Below are 24,852 nucleotides of genomic sequence, written 5' to 3'. Positions count from 1 at the left end.
GACACCTTTGGGTTTTCACGGAATCTTATAAAAACCCCTAGGAGACAGTTGGAGAGATAGGGAGCATTTGCTCAGGTGTTACTGAAAACATTTGTTCTTACCTTATATCTGCAACAACTTTTAGGGTCAAAGGTTACAGGGAATGTTTTTTTCCACAGTGTGATGCAGAGATCTTGGGCATCAGAATCCAGAAGACCTAAGGCTATCTGGGTGGTAACTTACTGGCTGTGTTTCTCTGAGCAATTAAACTCTCTGGAATTCTTGTGGGACTTTAAACAAAATATAGGGAAAAACATAGAAATAATCTTACCTCTGTTAAAATAGACAATGGAATACAAATGAGAACTTTTAAAGAAGTGATACGTTGAAGTGAGATGTTGTTTGTTTTCTTTTCTTAAGGAAGAATTACCGAGAATTCTAGACAGTTTCAGATAAGAGTAGCCTATCCACCTTTATCTAATTCCCTTATGAGGGATTTGAAGCCTCCATTGTGAACTACTACTATCAGATATTTATTCAGTTGGTGAATGTTTAGTGAGCGGCTACTATATTCCAGCCACTGTGCTAGGTACTAGCAATGCTAACGTGAAGGAGGCACTGTAACTGGCCTAAAGACTGGTAGAAAGAGCCCCTAGCCTTTGATTATGGAGAGGAAAAGAGTCAAAAAGGAGAGAGGAAGGGACTTGGGAGGAAACCAGAAATGATTAGGCTATGATAGGCTGCCTCCCACTGATAATTTGAGATCTACTGGCTTTCTAGTGAACTGGGTCTCATAAGTTTTGAGGCTGAACCATGCACGTATGCCTGAACCATGCACGTATGCCTTGCTTTACCCAGTAACAGTATTATATAGACAAATTTAGCCCTTAAGTCAAGTTTTTTTTTTTGCGGTACGCAGGCCTCTCACTGTTGTGGCCTCTCCTGTTGCGGAGCACAGGCTCCAGATGCGCAGGCTCAGCGGCCATGGCTCACGGGCCCAGCCGCTCCGCGGCATGTGGGATCTTCCCGGACCGGGGCACAAACCTGTGTCCCCTGCATCGGCAGGCGGACTCTCAACCACTGCGCCACCAGGGAAGCCCAAGTCAAGTATTTTTAAAATAAATTTATTTTATTTTATTTTAATTTTTGGCTGTGTTGGGTCTTCATTGCTGCGTGTGGGCTTTCTCTAGTTGTGGCGAGCGGGGGCTACTCCTCGTTGTGGTACGTGGGCTTCCCACTGCGGTAGCTTCTCTTGTTGTGGAGCACGGGCTCTAAGCACGTGGGCTTTGGTAGTTGTGGCTCACAGGCTTAGTTGCTCCGCGGCATGTGGGATCTTCCCAGACAAGGGCTTGAACCTGTGTCCCCTGCATTGGTAGGCGGATTCTTAACTACTGTGCCACCAGGGAAGTCCTTTTTTTTTTTTGATGTGACCATTTTGTAAAAGTCTTTATTGAATTTGTTACAATATTGCTTCTGTTTTATGTTTTGGTTTTTTGGCCGAGAGGCATGTGGGATCTTAGCTCCCCTACCAGGGATCGAACCTGCAACCCCTGCATTGGAAGGTGAAGCCTTAACCACTGGACTGCCTGCGAAGTCCCAAGTCAACTAATTTTAACCATATCAGAGCAAACTTGTTTAAATGAAATCTGAAGGGTGAAGTCAGTTCAGCCAAGATTTATTTACTGTGAGCAAAGAAAGCACCATCGTAGATTTTTAAGAGAATAATCACTGTATGTGAATAGTGTAATATTTCAGTTTCTTACTTGTATAGGTTTAAAAGTACAAGGTAAACAAATCAGCCGCCACCCAGAAAATCACTTAGTGTTATATCCTCAAATGCTTTCTCACCGCTATGAACATACAACATCGAGAGCTAACATGTATAGCATTTACTGTGGTAAGTGCTGTATGCCAGTTACTTTATACTGAGAATCTCATGTTATCCTCACTCTAACCTATAAGGTAGGTACAATTATGGAGGAAAAAAACTGCTTTAAGGAAATTAAGGAACTTTCCTGAAGTTACACAGCTAGAAAATTATTCTCTACAAAACCGGGTTTGTTCTCTACGTACTGTTTTCTAACTTTTTTTTGTCACCCAAATATGGATGCCTCTATATCACTAAAATATGCTTAAACAGCGTCTTTTATAGTTTTCTACTGAATGGCTGCATCTCAACTTAACCAATCCTTTATCGTTGGACAGTTAGTTTGTTTTCAGTTTTCACTATTTTAAGCAACTCTGCAATAAGTATCCTTCTAACTATATATGTGTGCAATCCATGATGATTTTAGTCATTTTAAAAAGTGAATTATGATCTTTAATTTATCTGCCTTTTTTTTCACCATATTCAGAATTAGAAACTTTCTCCTTTCTCTTTCAGATTTGTTATAATTTCTGTTCCTTTAGTGTTTCTCATAAGATTTCAGCAATAGGATCAGCATTCTCTATGGAGGGGCACAATAAGTCAGCAGCTCATTACGCAAGGGATTTATGATGAAAACGGAACACAGAGCCTTTCTTAACAACTATTTGTGTTTGTATTATTGTTATTAGACATAAAGCTGAACTTCTTTTATGGGGAAATATAGCAGAATGGAGCAGTGCTGATTTTGCCAGGCAGAAAAGAAATTTTAAAAAAAAATTTTATTGAAGTATAGTTGATTTACAGTGTTGTGTTAATTTCTGCTGTACAGCAAAGTGACTCAGTTATACGTATATATTCTTTTTCATATTGTTTTCCATTATGGTTTATCACAGGATATTGAATATAGTTTCCTGTGCTATACAGTAGGACTTTGTTGTCTATCCATCCTGTATATAATAGTTCGCATCTGCTAATCCCAAACTCCCAAACCTTCCCTCCCCCTTGGCAACCACAAGTCTGTTCTCTATGTCTGTGAGTCTGTTTCTGTTTCATAGGTATGTTCACTTGTGTTGTATTTTAGATTCCACGTATAAGTGTTTGTCTCTCTTTCTGACTTACTTCGCTTAGTATGATCGCTAGGTTCATCCATGTTGCTGCAAATGGCATTATTTCATTCTTTCTTTATGGCTGAGTAAGTCTATTGAAAATATGTACCACATCTTCTTTATCCATTCCTCTGCTGAAGGACATTTAGGTTGTTTCCATGTCTTGGCTATTGTAAATAGTGCTGCTGTGAACATAGGGGTGTATGTATCTCAGAAAAGAAATTCTACTTCTACAATTTGCCTCCTTGGTACCCAGTAGGATAGACAGGTTGCATTTTGCAGATATTACATATACAGCAGATGTATCATCAGGTTTAGAATAAGCTCATCGCTTTTAAACTGATCACCTTTTAAAAAAATCTTAGAGGGCTTCCCTGGTGGCGCAGTGGTTGAGAGTCTGCCTGCCGATGCAGGGGACACGGGTTCGTGCCCCGGTCCGGGAGGATCCCACATGACGCAGAGTGGCTGGGCCCGTGAGCCATGGCCGCTGAGCCTGCGCGTCCGGAGCCTGTGCTCCGCAACGGGAGAGGCCACAACAGTAAGAGGCCCGCGTACCGCAAAAAAATAAAATAATAAAATAAAAATATCTTAGAAATTTGTTGTTTGATCTCTTGAGAAGTGTATCACTGCTAAGACATTTTCCGGTTGATTTAATGAATGAAAGTGCAAGAAATATCCATTAGCTAGTTTTCATTATAGGTATAAAGCATTTCTTCATTTAAACATTTCTCAAGTTTTATTATAATATCATACCCTCTTTGCTACCCTGAGTCAAACTTTTATTTTTATTATTATTATTTTTTGGCTACATCGGATCTTAGTCTCAGCACACAGGCTACTGTCTAGTTGTGGTGCACAAGCTCAGTAGTTGTGGTGCGCGAGCTCAGTAGTTGCGGCACATGGGTTTAGTTGCCCCAAGGCATGTGGGATCTTAGTTCCCCCACAAGGGATCGAACCCACGTCCCCTGCATTGGAAGGCGGATTCTTAACCACCGGACCACCAGGGAAGTCCCAAGTCAAACTTTTAATTTTGCTTTGGGTTTATATTTCCTATCCAATGCTAGTTATTTTATCCTCATGGTTTTGATAAAGGATGTTGGAATATGAGTAGTGTTCAATTCAGCCTCTTCATACAGAAACCCAGATAAGTTCAATTTGTTAATTCCTAACAATGACTTTTAATTCAAAGCAGAATTTAAAAAACAGTTAATAAAATTGTAGTATAAATAGGCTAATCAGTTATTTGCTGATTGGTTTTCCCTACTGTCAAACCCTAATTTGATGATTTGCTTACAGTTTAAAATTCAGCCTTACAATTTTGTGTCTTTAGATTGATAGTGTCACTTAAAACTTTCAAACAAACTTGTGCACGTTCTTAGATCTTTTTTTAAAAAGCAGCATTAACTGGATTGAGTGTTTGTCTTATATTTACATCTTTTCTCCCAGTAAACCCCTTGTACTATTTAAAAAGAATAAAACCACATACTAAAATTGTTAAAGAGGAGGGAATAAAAGGAGATGAAAGATAATTTTGAAGCCACAGTTGTCAGAAAAGACAGCTAGCTACTAAAAGTCAGATGAAGTGAAAGACTCTGGAAGGGACCTTCAGGTAAGTGTCATTTCTCCGCCTGGTAGTAGCTGTGCTGAGCTTCATTTAGGGTGATACATTTGACTGTGGAAAGAGAAATACCCAAGTGTTAGGGCTGGCCTCAGGCAAAATTGAGACATTGAGCTGAAATTCTCACCTTAGGGCATCCTTAACTCTGAGTTTACCGGGCAGGACTTGCCTACACCGAGAAAGTGCTCGATGAGTACCTGTATAAGGGCAAATTGCTATCCAGTTGAAACTGTGGACCTGGAGGCATCATATTTATGGAAAACTAGGGGATGAGTATCCACCTCTGGAATTTATTTTATTTTTGGCCACACCACGCAGCATGCGGGACCTTAGTTCCCTGACCAGGGATCGAACCCGCCCCCTGCAGTGGAAGCTCTTGACTGCTGGCCCAGGGAAGTCCCCTACCTTGGGAATTTAATGACCTCTTTTCAATTAAGATGATTATAAATGCAAAATACGTGATAAGAGTTAAACTTCTGAAAAGCTTTTCCACAAATGGGAGGGACTGAAGGGAGGAGTAGCCCTGGAGGTGGGGAAACAACTGTAGAAAGATGCAGATGTGCCAAAGGCAGACTCTGTGTCCCTTGGAAGGTAGTACCTAATCCCAAGGCTTGCTGGGAATTGGCTCCTGCTGTTGAAACTGGGGTCACCTGTGATCCTGTAGGGTCTGGCCTGCCAGGGGTGAAAATGCATGTTCCGGGCCTCTCTTCCCTGCTCTGTTGGTGAGAATCGTCCTGGGAAGCCCCTCTTAACATGCACCCCACCCAGATGGGTTCAGGATACTCTTCCTTACCTGGGAGTACTTTAAGTAGGTAGTCTGATCTAACTAGAGAAAATGTGAAGGAACGAGTTTTCATTTAGGGAGTAGGGAAAAGGGTTAAAGTGGTTTTGGATTAGGGATCACTTAGCTAATTGGTATGCCAAGGAGGGACACCTCTAGATAGCAGCCCACTTCCAGTGAGAAGTGAAGACCTCTCAGGAAAAGACTGGCAGCAGGAGTTGAAAATGAAGCTAAGCCTTTAAAACAGAGAGCTGCCAAACGCTTGAGTCAGTTCTCCAAGCTTCACCAAACACAGATAGCGCAGTAAAATAGCGATGGTTAGATAATGGTAGATACTCTGAGATAGGTTCTAGAGGAGATTAAATCAAATTCTCTATCTTCAGACAGCCCTGCAAAATAGAAATTGTGTTATCTCCACTGTGGAAGTAGGGAAACAATTTAGAAAGGTTAACATACTCAAGGCTGCAGAGCTGGTGAGAAGAAGAGCAGGGTTTTGAAGCCAGGGGCAGCCGACTCTCTTGCCCACGCACTGCCCAGTATCCCCTAGGCTTTCTGTAATCTCTCCGCTAGCTTTGGAGATACAGCAGGTTTTGGGGGGGGACATATTTTGATATGGGATTGTATGTCTACCACCCATCTCCTGGAATGCTTCTCTGGTCTGTGCTGCTTCAGGCCATGAAGTAATGCCAGAGAGACAAAGGCCCATAGGCTTACTCGGGCCACACTTGGACTTAAGTCCCAGCAACATCCCTCACCACTAGGTGACCTGAGCAACTTCCTCTGATGAACCTCCATTTCCTGGCTGTGAAATGGCAATAAGATAGTTTTTACTTCCTAAGGTGATAATGGATTATATTACTTTAAATGTGTAAAACACTGATGATAATGCTTGGTTCATAGTTAATATTTGGTGGCTCAGCTATTACTTTTTAAAAAATATTTATTTATTAATTATTTATTTTTGGTTGCATTGGGTCTTATGCTGAGCGCGGGCTTTCTCTAGTTGTGGCGAGCGGGGGCTACTCTTCATTGCGGTGCGCGGGCTTCTCATTGTGGTGGCTTCTCTTGCTGTGGAGCAGGGCTCTAGGTGCGCGGGTTTCAGTAGTTGCGGCACATGGGCTCAGTAGTTGTGGCTTGTGGGCTCTAGAGCACAGGCTCAGAAGTTGTGGCGCACGGGCTTAGTTGCTCCGTGGCATGTGGGATCTTCCCGGACCAGGGCTCGAACCCGTGTCCCCTGCATTGGGAGGCGGGTTCTTAACCACTGAGCCACCAGGGAAGCCCTCAGCTATTACTTTTTGCATATAGAGTACACTTCTAACTTTTCAAACAAAGGGTTCATTCCTGTTGTCCCCCAAATCAAATTGTTTCTCGTTATTTCTCATGAAGGTAGTGTATTTTTCTTGTAACCTAATAGCCATTTGTGATATCTCGCCTGCATTGGTAGGATCTGGGTCCTATCCCTCTCTCCTCCTCCCTTCCTTCAGGGTTAAAATAAAATTATTAAAATTGGTCGTCCACTGCCATTGAATTCAAGAACTTTCGTAAGAAGTATATAACATCAGCTGTGAATGCTGAAAAGCTTTCAAAGCTGCCATCACAATATGCCAGCCCTCTCAGCAGATGCTGGTAGCGCTGGTAAGCATAACTGCCACTGTCCCTCACAAAGCTCAGCCTTCTGCGGAGTATTGTACCATGAGCACCACTGTCCCAGAAAATGCGGGGCCATTAAGAATCACAGACCCTACTGTCCTCCCCGGACAGTATGCTCTACATCTTTCTTTAGGAGGCCCTGAGACGGTCTATCTAACACAGCCGCTACTGTTTTGTGAGATTTGCATTTGATCTGCAAGTTATTTAACCATCCAGTTATTACTGCCCCAGTAGTTGCTACCAAACTTTAGTAGCAACAAAGGGCATTGTTTCTGTTAAATCAATATTTATGTGTGTATATATATAATATCATATCCTCTGTGATGGGTTAGCTAGTGCTGAGAGGTGCACTCCCTTGGTGTATAGTTTGGTTGGCAAGTTATAAGCAGCAAAGCAGGAACATTTACAATTTTATTTTCCAAATACTTGAAGCATTCACTCTACGCCAGGGTTTGTTCTGAGCACGTAGAACTCTTATTCTCATCTCTTCCTCCTTAAACACTCTGAGACAGATATCATTATCCCCATTTTAAGACTCCTCTTTTGAGACACAGAGAAGTTAAGTCACTTGCCTAAGGTCACACAGCTAGTATGAGGCACTGTGGTTTGTAGAATCTAGCATGTATCTCACACCTTGGGCCTCATTTTATCCTTGCACATGCAGTTTTAGCAAAGGCAACATCACACCCGTCCACACATGCTATCACCTCCTTATGATTTACCGTGTGGAGGACTACAGCTAGGTCATATATTTCAGTGTTGCTGTTGAAATGTATTGATGATACAGTATTGTCAAACATTTCTCTCAGAAAGCCTGTGAGTGCTCAGTCAGGCCTGGTGGTGTGTCCGGGAAAGGAGCCGTGCATTCATTCTCCCAGTCCCCTGATCAGCACACTCAGCTGCAACCTCTTCCTGCTGCTTTTTTTTTGTTAAACATATTTTTTGAGTTCTCAATTTTTTAAAAAAATTATTTATTTATTTATGGCTGCGTTGGGTCTTCATTGCCGTGCACGGGCTTTCTCTAGTTGCGGCGAGCGGGGGCTACTCTTCGTTGTGGTGCGCGGGCTTCTCATTGCAGTGGCTTCTCTTGCTGTGGAGCACGGGCTCTAAGGTGCGCGGACTTCAGTAGTTGTGGCAAATGGGCTTGGTAGTTGTGGCTCACAGGCTCTACAGCACAGGCTGAGTAGTTGTGGCGCACGGGCTTAGTTGCTCCGTGGCAGGTGGGATTTTCCCAGACCTGGGATCGAACCCGTGTCCCCTGCCTTAGCAGGCAGATTCTTAACCACTGCACCACCAGGGAAGTCCTCCTGCTGCTTTAATGTTACTTATTTTTTTAAGTTTTAGGGCTTTCACCCATTGTAAATTAAAATATTTAAAAATCCTTATTGGAGGAGACTAGCTTGCATATGTGAGGTTTCTTTGAATGTTTTCTAGTTACTCTTGGAGATGGTCGTAGGCAGAATAATGGTGCCCCAAAGATGTCCACATCCTAATCCCCAGGAACTATGAACCTGTTATGTTACCTGGCAAGGAGGGATTAAGGTTGCTAATCAGCTGACTTAAGATACGGAGAGTATCCTGGGTGATCTGGGTAGACCCAATGTAATCACAAGGGTCCTTATAAGTGGAAAAGTGAAAGAGAAGAGTCAGAATCAGAGAGTTGGCACCTTTAGGAAAACTTCCAATGGCCATTGCCGGCTTAAGATGGAAGGGGGCCACGAGCCAAGGAATGCACACGATCTCTAAGAAGCCGGGAAAGGCTGGGAAATGGATTCTCCCCCGGGCCTCCAGAAAGGAGCACAGCCCGGCTGACATTTCAGTGTTAACCCACTGAGTCCCCTTTTGGACTTCTGATTTCTAGAAGTGTGAGAGAAGAAATTTGTGTCGTTTTAATCCATTAACTTTATAGTCACTTATACAGCTGCAACAGGAAACTAATACAGAGAATTTCTAGAACAATCAGTGCTTTGATTTGTTCCTTTATGCCAGCCCTGTGAAAGAGCTGCTTCATCTCGTGATTTATCGTATGCACACGTCAAGTATAGCAAGTATTTACATTTGAGGGGGGGCTGTTTTATTTTGCATATAAACTGAACCACTTTGGGGCAGAGGGAGTTAACTTTTTATCATTCTATACATTTGTGTACAGATGTATGCTGTCTATTTTAAAGGACAGTATCAAGATGTTAGCAAAAAAAGAGAAGTCTTATTGATTCCAGAGCAAGTGGAGCCTCCCGGGCCTTTCATCAGAGTTGCCTAACAGAAATGTGGCCGTCCTTACAGCCTTGCATTTGTTTGGGGTAAGATGATGGTCCACATGCGATGGTGGTGATGGTTGTGGCATTATCCCTTGAGTTTTGACTCCAGATTCTCTTTATTTTATTTTTATTTATTTATTTTTTATTGAGGTATAGTTGATTTACAATATTATATTAGTTTCAGGTGTATGACATAGTAGTGATTCAAAATTTTTATAGATTATACTCCATTTATAGTTATTATAAGATATTGGCTGTGTTCCCTGTGCTGTACAACATATCCTTGTAGCTTATTTATTTTATATATAATAGTTTGTACCTCTTAATCCCCTACAGCTATCTTGCCCCTTCCCCCTTCCTCTCTCCCCACTGGTAACCACTAGTTTGTTCTCTATATCTGTGAGTCTGTTTCTTTTTTGTTATATTTGCTAGTTTGTTTTATCTTTTAGATTCCACATATAAGTAATAACATACAGTATTAGTCTTTCTCTGTCCAACTTATTTCACTAAGCATCATATATCCTCCAGGTCCATCCATGTTGTTGCAAATGGCAAAATTTTATTCTTCTTTATGGCTGAGTAGTATTCCATTGTATGTATATGTGTCTCACATCTTCTTTACCCACTTGTTTATTGATGGGCACTTAGGTTGCTTCCATATTTTGGCCATTGTAAATAATGCTGCTATGAACATTGGGGTGCCTGTATCTTTTCGAATTAGTGTTTTCATTTTCAGATATATACCCAGGAGTGGGATTGCTGGATCATATGGTAGTTCTATTTTTAGGTTTTTGAGGAACCTCCGTACTGTTTTCCACAGTGGCTGCACCAGTCTACATTCCCACCAACAGTGTCCAAGGGTTCCCTTTTCTCCACATCCTCACCAACATTTGTGGTCTTTTTTTTTTTTTCTTTTTGCGGTACGCGGGCCTCTCACTGCTGTGGCTTCTCCCATTGCGGAGCACAGGCTCCGGACGTGCAGGCTCAGCGGCCATGGCTCACGGGCCCAGCCGCTCCACGGCATGTGGGATCCTCCCGGACCAGGGCTCGAACCCGTGTCCCCTGCATTGGCAGGCGGACTCTCAGCCACTGCGCCACCAGGGAAGCCCATTTGTGGTCTTTTTGATGATAGTCATTCTGACAGATGTGAGGTCAGGTTCCCTTTACATTTTAAAAATCTTTTTCTTGCTGTGCTTGCCTAGCAATGTTATTATGAATTCTTTGAGAGCAAGAGCACTTCTATACAATGGCTTTTCAAATTGTAATAAATTAAACAAATAAAAGGTGGTATCATTCATTGGGTCATCTGTAGTAAGTACCTAGAGGGTTATAGACCCCAGAGTAGACGATATCTTGGAATCAATGTGTCAATTATGGAAATAAAAAATAGCAAGAATTATCATAATGGACGGGGTTAGTTTTTGGTTTTTGTTTTTTTAAGGAATCCTCCAGTAACAATCTTAAATTGTTATTTGGAGACAGCTTGCATCAGTTAAGGATCCTTTTGTGCAATGTAGAAATAGCACCAGTGTAAGAACTAAAATCTTGGGAATTTTCCTGCTTAAGAAATGAAATAAGGGGTAATATAAGATTTTTGGTAGTTTTAAAGAAATATGGGTGGAACACTAGCTGGATGGTGTAATATATACATATAGCAGTTTCTAGAGGGAAGAGACTGTCTTGTGTAGAAGTAGAAAAAAATTGGAGACTCTTAAAACCACAGAGATAGGATATTTGGAGTCATTTTGTTAAGGACATATTTTATTTAAAAACATATTTTATTTAACCAATGTATCAAAATGTTACCATATTTAGTATTATCGATTTTAATCATTATCGATTATAATCAATATAAAAATTCTTGACATTTTAACCTTTTTTCTAAATCTTCGAAACCTGGTGTGTATTCTGAACTTAACTACGCATGTCAGCTTGGATGGGCCACACTTCAAGTGCTCAGTGACCACATGGGGCTAGTGGCTGCTTTGACAGGCAGTGCAGCTCTGGCCAGCCTTATCCTTAAGGAACAATACCCTGCATGAATCTGAGGTTATCCTCAGAACTATCCCTGTATTTTATTTTATAAACTGAATAAAATAATAATATAATCTATATAATATAATATAATCTATATACAATAATATAAAATATTATTGTATTTTATAAATTATTATAATGATTATTATAATTTATTGTATTTTATAAACTGAATTATATCATGGAGTCACCAGAGAAAACTGGTTCTGGTGCCTTTTGCTAGAATGAGTGAACTGGCTGAACGATACAGTGAAACACGTCTCTAAGGTTGTCTGTAATATACATTTGTGAATTTCAATGCCAGGAGGTGTGCCTGGGCCTATAAATGAAATATTTAGATTATTAGGTTCTTATTATTATGCTTATAGGAAATATGGCTGCTCATATGCCTTGGTGAGCTGTGATAAGTGGGATGTGTGTGGCATCTACCCTGGTCTCAGTCCCAGAGCCTCACCACACTTACTTCCTCTCATGTGTCACCTCGCTGTCTACCTGTTCATCCGTCACCACCTTCACCCTATCCTTGCCCTGTTTATATGCATGATGCTGCTTACTAATTTGTGTTCTTGTTCAGTTGCTTATTGTGACAATTTAGGAAGCAAGGCCACTGTAAGACCTAGATCAGAGAAATCATTACTTGATATCAAATATCAGTCTGCCAGGAATAGATAAGATTAGACTGTAAGAAAACACAGGTGCAGTATGAGAGGTAGAGGGCTAGGGGAGAGAGGGGTAGAAGGTGGGGGAGGGAGGGAGGGAGGAAGGAAGGAAGGAAGGAAGGGAGAAAAGGAGGTCGGAAGAAAGGGAGAAAGGAAAGAGTACCATTCTGTGCAGGAAAATCACCTAAATGCAGAGGAAGGAAATCATGGTGGAGGCTTTTGTAGCAAAACATTCCCCCAGCCACTGGACAAGCTGCTGTTCTCACCAAGGTCTCAAGATAGGTTGCTCTGGATTTCATAAATATATTGACTTTATCAAATACCTGTACTACACAGGTGGCTGAGACCAGTCCTAAGCCCGCCTCAGCCCCTTCTGAAATTGATAAACGCATTCAACACAGTTTTCGAGCACTTGCTATGTGCTAGACTTGATTCTTGATTCTAGGGATTCAGTGACCAATAGATACTCAAGGTTTCTACCCTTAATGGAGATTGTATGAGTTTATGTGTTGAGAGAGGAAAAAGTGCCGAAAAGGGAGGTTGAGCAGATGATAAGCAAGTAAAACTAATAAACAAGATCAGTTCAGACTTGGACCAGTTCTTTCAAGGACACATGTAGAGATGACTGGGGAAACCTGCCCTAGCACAGTCCGGAAAGTTTGTCAGAGGTTGGACTTGCACTGAGGGGTGAAGGGTGAGAAGGAGCTAGTAGAGGGAACAGGGAGAGCGCTTGGTTACACAAGGGAAGGAAGGGAGACCAGTCTGGCCGCAGTGTCTGCGCAGGAAGGAATAGTGAGAAAGACGGTGGCGAGGCAGGCAGGACCCGGTGAGGAGGGGCTGGTACTTGCAAAATTTGTAAGGCCTATGGATTTTATTCCAAATGCAATGAGAAGGCATTGTGAAGTGACCTAAGAAGGAGAGACACATGGTCCGATTTACATTTGTAACAGATCTGTCTGCTGGGCAGAGCGGAGTAGAAGGGGTCCAGCGTAGAAGCAAGGAGACCAGTTATGAAGCTATTGGCAGCATTCTACGTGAGAAGTGATGCGGGCTGGAGCAGCATGGCAGTATTAGAGATGGAGAGCAGTGCATGGTTTTGAGAGGTTTGGAGATAGAGTCGACAAGACTTAATGGATAGGTCTGGATGGGTGACGTGACAGAGTAGGAGAAATCAAGCAGGACTCCTGGTGGGTGACGGGGTTGTAGGGAATAGAGTTCTGTTTTGGCCATTGGTTAGTATGAGTTGTCTGTTAGTCGTCCTAACGGAGATAGTTGTCAAACGGCCAGTAGTGATTCTGAGAACTGCATTCAGGGACAAGATCAGGGCCAGTGGGTGTCAGCATAGAGTGGTATGTAAAGAGATGGGAAATCTAGAATCACCTGGGGAGATTTCCTAGGCAGAGAAGAGAGGCAGCGGAGATCAGGCCCCGAGGAATAACGGAGTTAATAAATAGATCAAGTAGGAGACCAGGGAGTAACCAGCGAGGTAGGAGGAGCACGAAAAGAGCAGTGTTCCAGGGGCTTCCCTGGTGGCGCAGTGGTTGGGAGTCTGCCTGCCGTTGCAGGGGACACGGGTTCATGCCCCAGTCCGGGAAGATCCCACATGCCATGGAGCGGCTGGGCCCGTGAGCCATGGCCGCTGAGCCTGTGCGTCCGGAGCCTGTACTCCGCAACGGGAGACGCCACAGCAGTGAGAGGCCCGCGTACCGCAAAAACAAACAAACAAAAAAGAGCAGTGTTCCAGATGCCAACTAAATCGAGTGTTTAAGGCAGGATGGAGTAATCAGTTCTGTTGTAAGTTCTCGAGGAGTTGAGTAAGATGAGAACACAGTGCTCATTGGGTTTTACAATGTGGAGGATTCCTTTACGTGGTGATCTTGTTGAACCTTTCAGAGGAGTGATTTAAAGCACAAATGACCTCCAGCCTCTCCTGCAGGGAGCTTTCCTCACTCTCTTCCTTCTCCAGTTCACCCCCATAGGCTAGGTGTCACCTCTTTGTTCCAAATAGTTAGGCTTTTCTCTTGTCACTGGACTACCATACTGTAATATGATTTTTCTGCTGAAACTATGTTTCTTCCAGCCTAAGCTCCTCCGGAGCAAAATTTATACATTTTTGTTCTTGTTGTTATTTCCTAGCATGATGTAGGCACTCAACACATGTTTTCTTTTAATATATATATATATTTTTAAATAAATTTATTTATTTTTGGCTGCATTGGGTCTTCATTGCTGCGTGCGGGCTTTCTCTAGTTGCGGCGAGCAGGGGCTACTCTTCGTTGCAGTGTGCGGGCTTCTTACTGCGGTGACTTCTCTTGTTGCGGAGCACGGGCTCTAGGCGAGCAGGCTTCAACAGTTGTGGCACGCAGGCTCTGCAGTTGTGGCTCGCAGGCTCTAGAGTGCAGGCTCAGTAGTTGTGGCGCACGTGCTTAGTTGCTCCGCAGCATGTGGGATCTTCCAGGACCAGGGCTCGAACCCGTGTACCCTGCCTTGGCAGGCAGATTCTTAACCGCTGCGCCACCAGGAAAGTCCCTGAACACGTTTTCTAAATTAATGGGTATTCTTTTTTTTTTAAACAAGATGTTGGAGGTAGGAGTTTATTAATTTATTAATTTATTTTTGCTGTGTTGGGTCTTCGTTTCTGTGCGAGGGCTACCTCTAGTTGTGGCAAGCTGGGGCTACTCTTCATCGCGGTGCACGGGCCTCTCACTATCGCGGCCTCTCTTGTTGCGGAGCACAGGCTCCAGACGCACAGGCTCAGTAGTTGTGGCTCATGGGCCTAGTTGCTCCGCAGCATGTGGGATCCTCCCAGACCAGGGCTCGAACCCGTGTCCCCTGCATTAGGAGGCAGATTCTCAACCACTACGCCACCAGGGAAGCCCAGTATTCTTTTTTTTTTTTTTTAAATCATGTCTTTTATTTTTAAATTTTATTTACTTATTTTTTTACATAGCAGGTTCTTATTAGTTATCTATTTTATACATACTAGTGTATATATATGTCAATCCCAATCTCCCAATTCGTCCCACCACCCCGCGCCCCGCCCCATGGGTATTCTTAAAAACTGCTTTTTTGCTTGCATTATTTACGCCTGTGTTGTGTCAGGCAGAAGCCAATGAAGAGCCCAGGTTTCCTGATACTCAGACTCCTGCCCTCTGCCTTCTGTAGCCACTGTCGGGCCTGGGCTGGATATATTTTGCCCAGGATTGCCCTCCCCTCCCTCCCCTCCCTCCCCCCCTCCCTCCCTCCACTTCCCCCACTCCCCCATACACACCTCACCAGTTGCCAGGGTTTGGTCTGGGAGGGTTACAAAGCTCTGATGCCCTCTTAGACATTTACCTGTACCTTGTTCCCTGTACCTTCTTGGGAGCCACATGTGAAAACCTGTGGAAATCACTTCTTATCTATTTCAGGAACCTCATCTCTTCCCCACCTCAGAGTTCTTTGGGTGAAGTCATCTGCTCTTGCTCCATAGGATTCACCATTTTGGAAACCTTTATTTGCCTCGTTGGATACTTGAGTATCTTTTTTATTTTTTGTGGTACGCGGGCCTCTCACTGTTGTGGCCTCTCCCATTGCGGAGCACAGGCTCCGGATGCGCAGGCTCAGCGGCCATAGCTCACGGGCCCAGCTGCTCCGCGGCATGTGGGATCTTCCCGGACCGGGGCACGAATCCGTGTCCCCTGCATTGGCAGGCGGACTCTCAACCACTGCGCCACCAGGGAAGCCCGATGCTTGAGTATCTTAAAGCCCTAGTAGCGACTGCGTAAAGCCACCCCCAAAGGGTTCTTTTTAGCAAGTTTCCTTCTTCTTTTTGGTAGTTATTTTCCCATCAAGGCTGTGAGGAAGTGGTTTTTTCTTCTATGCTACTTCTATCACTTTGTTTTGCACTTCATTATCCTCCTGTTGCAACACCCCAATTATACTAGTTGCTGTGGAGATATTAAGTGTATTGCTAATAATGGAGGACTGTTCTTTTAGGTGGAAGAGTAAAAGCAAGGAAGGATATAAATCTTGTTTTTATGCAAATGTCTCCTAGTAACAGCAATAACTAAGTGGTACTAGAGGCTATGGCGCAGAAATATCTATACGGGGTTGGTTTATGTTTTTAGAAAGGATTGGCTCTCTTAATTAAAGAAAATATTAATTTAAGCTTCTGGTCCTATTAGAGATTAACTCCTTATGTTAATACTTTACTATTCATTCTTTAATTTATATCCTTTGTTTAGTAGGATGTTGCTTCATATGGACAAAATCTTTTGTGGACTTTAGCCTTTACGAATTCATTTCTTAAAACCTTTTTTTTCTTTAAAAACTTTACTAAAGGAGACACATTTTTAAATTGTTCATCTGATTTGTATTTCATGAAATCTTACAATTTTCCATGAACTCTATTAAAATTAAGGTGATGATGTGTCCTGATTTGCCCAGGACAGTCCCAGTGTATACATATTGTCCTGGTTTAATTATTAGTAAGTCTCTCTTTGACTCAAAACTGGCCTGGTTAGGGTGTTAAATTATATGGTCACCCTAATTAAAGACCACATTCAATAGAAAACTGAGGGAATGAAGTATCTTATATATTTTTTGGTTTTAGTCCCTATAACTTCGATAGATAGATATAGATATATATGGATATACATGTGGATTATATACATACATGCATACATACACACACACAAGTATATCTGTGTTTTTACTTTTTCCAACTAAACTTATAATTGAGAACTTGCCAAATATCTTGATACTGTGGAAAGATATATATTTGTTGTTGTTCTAAGCAAATCAAAAGACTTGCTCATCTTCCTGATTTCCTCACGTAATATTTTCACGAAGATAATTTTGACTGTGATAACGCCTGACCTGACTCCTAGGTGGGCAGGATCTATTTTCAGGGGGCGATATCATCCTAACGGCAGCTGTTCTGATTCTTTTTTTTTTTTAAATAAATTTATTTATTTAAAATATTTTGGTGCATTGGGTCTTTGATGCTCTGCGCGGGCTTTCTCTAGTTGCAGCGAGCAGGGGCTACTCTTCATTGCGGTGCGCAGGCTTCTCACTGCCGTGGCTTCTCTTGTTGTGGAGCACGGGCTCTAGGCGCGCAGGCTTCAGCAGTTGTGGCTCGCAGGCTCTAGAGCGCAGGATCAGTAGTTGTGCCGGCTCAGTAGTTGTGCCGCATGGGGCCAAGTTGCTCCGCGGCATGTGGGATCTTCCCCGACCAGGGCTCGAACCCGTGTCCCTGCGTTGGCAGGTGGATTCTTAACCGCTGCGCCACCAGAGAAGTCCCAGCTGTTCTGATTTGAAATGACTTCCTGTACGTCAAGTTTTATTTCCGTCTGCCCAATACACGTGTCACCTCTTGTTCACGTTAGAATTTCCCCGTCTGCATGTGGAATGGGTGTATGTCCTAGACTGTTCTATTGCCTTGTCTGTTAGTAGTTCCATTATTGATACACCCGGAAGCAGAACAACAGCTGTGGAGTAAGAAATGAAAGGTCTTTTAAAATCTTAGATACCTTGAAGAATAAAAAGTGCTATTTTGATATTCATTCTTGCATTTAAAATATATGCACATTCCTTGCCTAATTCTTTTCTCTTAATATCAGGTTTATTATTGTAAAAACTCTGAAAATCATACTAAAGTTTTTATAGTTGATCAAAGATCCTTGGGAAAATTTCTGGCAGGTTATGCTCTGTGGCCAAGGGGACCTTGAAGTGGTTTTAAAAGAAAGTAAGAGTGAATTAGGAGCATTGGAGACCATCTCCTGCAGTAATGTCTGGAAAAGGGTTCTGACACGTCCTTCAGTATGTCAGGAGAATAAAAGTTGGTTAAGGGGAAAGGCTTGGCAGGAACCAGCAAGCACCTGTTTTGTGCCAGACAAGGTGAACTCCTATAAACAAACAGACATGGTCCATCATCTCGTGAAGCCTGTCACCCAGTGTGGGAGACACCCAGGCAAAACAAGGAAACAAGAATATAATTAAAAATTGTGAAAGTGGATCAGCAGTGCTGAGAGAGAATAAGAGGAGAGACTTACTTTAGGCAGTGGTTAGGAAAGGACCCCTTTGAGGAAGGAGCATTAAAGTTCTGTCTGGGTTCCTCTCTCAGTGTTTCTCCACCTTTTGCTTTCATTATTGCCTTTTTCGACAGGTTTTTTCTAACCACTCCCTTCCCCCTGAGTAATTTTAATGCCCTTTGGAGGACCGCAAACTATTTTTCCACTCTTAGAGCACTCATTTTCACCACTGAGAATGCACACTCAATCAGTTACTGTCTGTGGACCTCATTTTGGGGGCAGTCAGAAATAAACTTTTATTAGGTTTAACATAGCATCCTTGGATCCTCAACTGGATTTTAAGTTCCTTGAGTCAGGGAACCATCATCTAGTAATAATAGATGCCACTTAACATGACTTAAAAAAAAAAATTCTTCCATGAGGTTGAGAAAGGTGGAATAAAAATGTTGGAAGTAGAGCATGAAAAACAATCCTTCAGTGGTCTAGTTAGACTAATTTTTTATTTAGATGAAGAAACTAAGATTACTAGGAAGTTATTAATCAGTCTCTCTAAGCCAGTTTAGTGCCATTTCCAGGCCACTCTGGGTAAGGAGAAGATTCAGGAAGGTGGTGATTGTCAAGAGGAGGACTTCAGGTTTTATTGTAGAGCCTGAAGATTTGCCTGTGCACAAAGTTGAAATCTTAGAAAGACTGATTTGGCAGGCTCTTCTAATACTTTTCTGGAACATGATGATGATCATGACAAGGGTGCTGTTGCTAATAGGGACAAAGAGGAAAAATTTGATTAATAATTGCTTCTGTGTTTCAGAGGCAGCACGACACTGGTCTACAAAGAAAACTTTATAGGACTTGAGGAGAAAAGTGAACGAAAGATATAGAATACTAATAACCTTTTTCAGAGAAAGGAATTAAGGGGGTGATATAACTGTTCTTTATCACTGAGATTCTTTTTTTTTTTAGGGTGAGATTATACATGTCTAAAGGACATGGGTTTATCAAAGATAATTCATGTTATATATATTAGGTTGGGAGGAAGGTAGAGAAATATATTTGAAATTAGGAGAAGGAAGCTATATTCTGGAGCGTTTTCTGTTTCTCTGTGTTAGTGTGTATGTGAGAGAAATTTAGCTCAAGCTACGTCTACTTATCTGGCAAACAGTCTTGGAAACTGGAGTAAAGTGTACCTGTCTTAATGAACGTTCGTCTTGTAATTTCCAGTTGTGCCTCAGTGAATTTTGGAGGTCGGCTCAGTCTGTCAAACAGACATACATTTTGCAGTGATTTCTTCCTTTTACTGTTTCTCCATTGACCACTAGTCACATATAGATCTTAATTTTTTTTAAAGGTTCTTTATCCAGTGGTGTAATCTAAGCCTACTCCCCCCACCCCCCCCACCCCCGCCGACCCCTTTTAATCTTTTTTTGTTTTGTTCTCCTTCTTGACAAGTCAATTGCCTTTAGTAGGTGAGCAAGGAGCAGGAAAATTGTGAGACAACAGCCAGAAGGATATAATTTGCAAAAGTTCTTTCTAAATGGTTTAGTAGAGAAGACAGAATACTAAAGGTAATATATGGTGTTAGACCCTAAGTTTCATTTCTGTTCTTTTTGCCCCATTTGCCAACCACTTGAGCCCCTGCCCTACTCTACCATCATCATTAAAGAAAATGAGGGTGAATTCTTCTGTTTTAAACGATGTACTTGAACCTAGATTCTAAAGTGCTATTTGTAAAAATAATCTTAAGATTGGGTACATACTCACTTTTTCATACAAGTAATTAATTAGCTATTTTTGAATTCTAAGAATCCTTTGATCCCTTTCAACATGAATCTTAAAAAGAAGGAAATATTGACAAAATGCTTTTGAATCACTTGTCCTCAAACACATTTTTATTCATTTAAATGAATAAATTTGATTATATTCTAATGAGAATTTGGATTTGACTCTTTAAATACAACCAGTTTAACAAATATAGTTGTCTGATGAGCCAGCTTTATTATTGTTTGTTTATAAACCACAAGTGTTACTAATAGTTTCTAAATATTGTGTCTGAAAAGGGAAGTAGTGGAAGTACTGTGGTGTCAGCCATGAGTTGCCATGGAAACAGTTGTCATCACCTGTGAGTTGCCAGGGACATGGTTGTCAGTGAGAAGTAGAATGAGCAGAGGGTGTGACTGCAACAGGAAATTAGAGGTGGAGCTCTGAGGTCTAGCGTCCTTAGGGTCTACCTCCATCCTAAGGCTGCCTACACAGGAAAAGGTTCAAAGATCCCACACCCTTTGAGGTAGGACTGAAGAGTAAAATTACCACTCAGGGGGTGCTACTTTACAAAAGGTGCTCAGGGTGACCACCTAGGTCACCTGCACATGGTTCCATGTGTAATTCTGAACTGTAATTCACAGAAGACTTAAGAAGGCTGTTTGAAGTTGAAATGTTTTCATTTAAAATCACAGTATAAAAACTTACATGGAATTTTGCAAATAGCTGAAAAAATATCTTTTGGGACCTGGCTGTTATTTCTGTGGTCAGATTTCTGTCTTATTGCCGGATGTGTCTCACGTTACCTGCATCTTCTTAGCTGGTAACAAGGCTCTTGGTAGCAAGGTTCCTTCCTTGAGGCGAGCAGTTTGGGAACTCTTCACTTAGGGAGCTCTATTAAAGTGCATCTTTGGCTAGGAGAATGTTCTTAAGGGATGTGGTAAAAATGTCATTTTGGAAGGAAAGCAAGTCTTCTCTTAGGTGTAGTTTCATCAGGGTACAGGTTTGCAAATGGCACATTACATATTTGTGCTGAGCCCCCTCCTTATGTGTATGTGCTTATGTTGCACCCTGAATGAAGTCTTTAATTTCAGCAGGATAAGGTGTGCCCTGCCATGTGGTACACGAAGCATCATCTTCATGTCTGTTGGAATGAATATGTACATAGAGTATGAAAACCTGTGGCGGCAGAGTTATGAAATGGAGCGCTGCCCTGACCACGAATGTTGCTTCATCAACATTAAGCAGTATTTAGAAAGTTCTCTGTATTTAAAAGACTTAAGTGCTTTCGAATTACAAGGCAGTTTTAGATTAGTGGTCGGTGTTTGAGCAAATTGTCATTGTCCTTAAAGGACATAACTGGAGGCTATTTTGCCATTAATTTTTGAGTGTTGCTTTACAGGTTAAATCACAATATTTGGAGTATTTCTTGTTTTTATTTTTGAAAAAAATTATTGCTCTCTTAAAAATATCTTTAAAATGAATGAGTTTATAGCTAATTCTGAGAAGTAATTTTTTGGAAATTAATAAGCTTTATTTTTTGGAGCAGTTTTAGGTTTACAGAAAAATTGAGCAGAAAGTACTGAGTTCTCGTATATGTCCCCTCCTCCCCCAGTTTCCCCTATCATTAACATCTTGCATTAACGGGGTACATTTGTTACAACTGATGAGTTAGTGTTGATACACTATTTTTTTTGAATTTTATTTTCTTTCTTTTTTTTATACAGCATGATACACTATTATTAACTAAAGTCCATAGTTCACATTAGGGTTCACTCTTGTACATTCTTTAGGGTTTTTTTTTTTAATTGGGGTAAAGTTGCTTTATAATGTTGTGTTAGTTTCTGCTGTACAACAGAGTGAATCAGCTATATGTATACATATATCCCCTCCCTCCTGGATCTCCCCCCCACCCCGACTCCCACCCACTTAGGTCACCAAAGAGCACTGAGCTGAGCATAGCCATCATTTACAGTATCATATAGAATAGTTTCACCACCCTAAAAATCCCCTGGCAACCACTGATCTTTTTATTGTCTCTGTAGTTTTGCCTTTTCCAGAGTACCATGTAGTTGGAATCATATAGTATGTAGCCTTTTCAGATGGGCTCTTTTACTTAGCAATTTGCACTTAAAGTTCTTCCATGTCTTTTTGTAGCTTGAGATAGCTCATTACTTTTTGTCACTGAATAATATGCCATTGTATGATGTATCCATCCCCCCATTGAAGGGCATCTTGTTTGCTTCCAATTTTTGGCAATTCTGAATAACCTTGCTATAAATATTTGTATGTGTGCAGGTTTTTGTGTGGACATAAGTTTTTAACTCCTTTGGGTAAATACCAAGGAGCACGATTGCTAAACTGTACGGTAAAAGTGTATTTAGTTTTGTAAGAAACCATCCGACTGTCTTCCAAAGTGGTTGTACCATTTTGCATTTTGACCGTCAGTTAATGAGTGTTCTTGTTGCTCTATGTACTCACCATCATTTGGTTTTGTCAGTGTTCCAGATTTTGGGCATTCTGATAGGTGTAGTGGTATCTCACTGCTGTTTTAATTTGCATTTCCTGTGTGACATGTGATGTGAAGCATCTTTGCATATGCTTATTTGCCATCTCTGTATCTTCTTTGATGAGGTATGTTCAGGTCTTTGACCCATTTATTTATTGGGTTGTCTGTTTTCTTATTGTTGAGTTTTAAGAGTTTTCGGTATATTTTGGAGAACAGTCCTTTACCATATGTTCTTTTGCAAACAGTTTCTCCCAGTCTGTTGCTTGTCTTCTCATTCTCTTGACATTGCCTTTCACAGAGCACAAGGTTTTAATTTTTGTAAAGTCCAGCTTATCAGTTATTTCTTTCAAGGATTGTGCTTTTTGCTGTTGTATCGGAAGAGTAATCTCCGTATCCAAGGTCAATTGGTTTTCTCCTGTCTTATCTTCTAAGAGTTAGTTTTGTGCTTTACATTTAGGCCTGTGATCCGTTTTGAGTTAACTTTTGTGAAGGGTGTAAGATCTATGTCTCGATTTATTTTTTTGCATGTGAATGACCAGCTGTTCCAGTACCATTTATTGAAAAGACTATCTTTGCTCCAAGGTACTGTCTTTGCTCCTTTGTCAAAGATCCATTGTCTTTATTTATGTGAGTCTATTTCTGGGTACTCTATTATATTTCATTGACTTCTTTGTCTATTCTTTCACCAATATGAGACTATCTTGATTACTCCAGCTTTAAATTGTCTTGAAGTCAGGTAGTGTTATTCTCCTTCAGAACTGAGTTGGCTATTCTGGGTCTTCTGTCTCTCCATATAAACTTTATTTATTATTTATTTATTGGCTGAGTTGGGTCTTTGTTGCTGGGCCCACGCTTTTTCTCTAGCTGTGGTGAGTGGGGGCTACTCTTCTTTGCAGTGCATGGGTTTCTCATTGCAGTAGCTTTTCTTGTTGCAGAACACGGGCTCTAGGCACATGGGCTCCAGTAGTGGCAGCACGTGGGCTTAGTAGTTGTGGCTCGCGGGCTCTAGAGCACAGGCTCAGTAGTTGTGGCACAAGGGCTTAGTTGCTTTGTGGCATGTGGGATCTTCCCAGACCAGGGATTGAACCTGTGTCCCCTGCATTGGCAGGTGGATTCTTAACCACTGTGCCACCAAGGAAACCCTCCATATAAACCTTAGAATCAGTTTGTCAATATCTGCAAAATAACTTGCTGGGATTCTGATTGGGATTGCATTGAATCTGTGCTTCAATTTGGGAAGAACTGACATCTTAACAACATTGACTCTTCCTATTCATGAACATGGAATATCTCTCCATTTAGTCAGTTTTTCTTTAATATCTTTAATCAGTCTTGTAGTTTTCCTCATGTAGATCTTATACATATTTTGTTAGATTTATACCTAAGTATTTCAATTTTGTGGGGAGAGCTGCTAATGTAAATAGTATTGTGTTTTAAATTTCAAATTCCAGTTGTTCATTGCTGGTATATAGGAAAGTGGTTGACTTTTGTATGTTAACCTTGTATCCCGCAACCTTGCTAGCATTGCTTATTAGTTCTAGGAGTTTTTTTGGTCATTTCTTTCAGATTTTCTACACAGATGATCATGTTGTCTGTGAAACAAAGATAGTTTTATTTCTTCCTTCCCAATCTTTATATTTTTTATTTCCTTTTCTTATCTAATGGTATGAGCTTGGATTTCCAGTTCGATGTTAAAAAGCAGTGGTGAGAGGGCACATCCTTACCTTGTTCCTGATCTTAGTGGTAAAGCTTCAAGCTTTCAGCATTTAGTACAATATGATATTAGCTGTAGGCTTTTTGTAGATGTTCTTTATCAAGTTGAGAAAGTTCCTCTCTCTCCCTAGTTGACTGAGAGTTTTTATCATGAATGGGTGCTGGATTTTGTCAAATGCTTTTTCTACATCTATTGCTATGATCATGTGATTTTTCTTCTTTAGCCTGTTGATGTGATGGATTGCATTAATTCATTTTCAGATGTTTAATTAGCCTTGCATACCTTTTATAGATCTCATTTAGTCATGGTGTATAATTCTCTTCTTACATAGTTGGATTCAATTTTTGATATTTTGTTGAGGATTTTGCATCTGTGTTCATGAGAGATAGTGGTCTACAGTTTCCTAGTATTGTTTTTATCTGGTTTTGGTATTAGGGTAATGCTGGCCTCATAGAATGAATTAGGAAGTATTCCCTCTGCTTCTGTCTTCTGAAAGAGATTGGTATGATTTCTTCCTTAAATACTTGGTAGAATTCACTGGTAAACCCATCTGGGCCTAGTGCTTTGTATTTTATAAGGTTATTAATTTTTTTTTTTGGCTATGCCTAACCACTGGACTGCCAGGGAATTCCCAAGGTTATTAATTATTGATTCAATTTATTTAATAGGTATAGGCTTATGCAGATGGCTTGTTTCTTGTGAGTTTTGGCAGATTGCCTCTTTGAAGCAATTGGTCCATTTCACCCAGGTTATTAAATTGATGGGCATAGATACGTTCATAGTATTCCTTTATTATCCTTTTAATGTTTGTGGGGTCTACAGCACTCTCTTTTATTTCTGGTATTAGAAGTTTGTGTTCTTTTTTTTTTCTTAGTTAGCCTGCCTAGAGACCTGTTGATTTTATT

The 24,852-nt window shown here is 41.2% G+C and overlaps 1 protein-coding gene across 10 annotated transcripts in view; it reads left to right on the top strand.

Moving 5' to 3' along the window:
- The window catches only part of SGMS2 (sphingomyelin synthase 2), a 113,974-nt gene that overhangs the window by 1,911 nt on the left and 87,211 nt on the right, over window positions 1-24,852 (top strand). The window lies entirely within an intron of this gene.

This window comes from Tursiops truncatus, chromosome 5, assembly GCF_011762595.2.
Source record: "Tursiops truncatus isolate mTurTru1 chromosome 5, mTurTru1.mat.Y, whole genome shotgun sequence".
In the NCBI taxonomy this organism is placed as follows: Eukaryota; Metazoa; Chordata; class Mammalia; order Artiodactyla; family Delphinidae; genus Tursiops; species Tursiops truncatus.
This window is presented reverse-complemented; position numbering and strand designations above follow the sequence as displayed.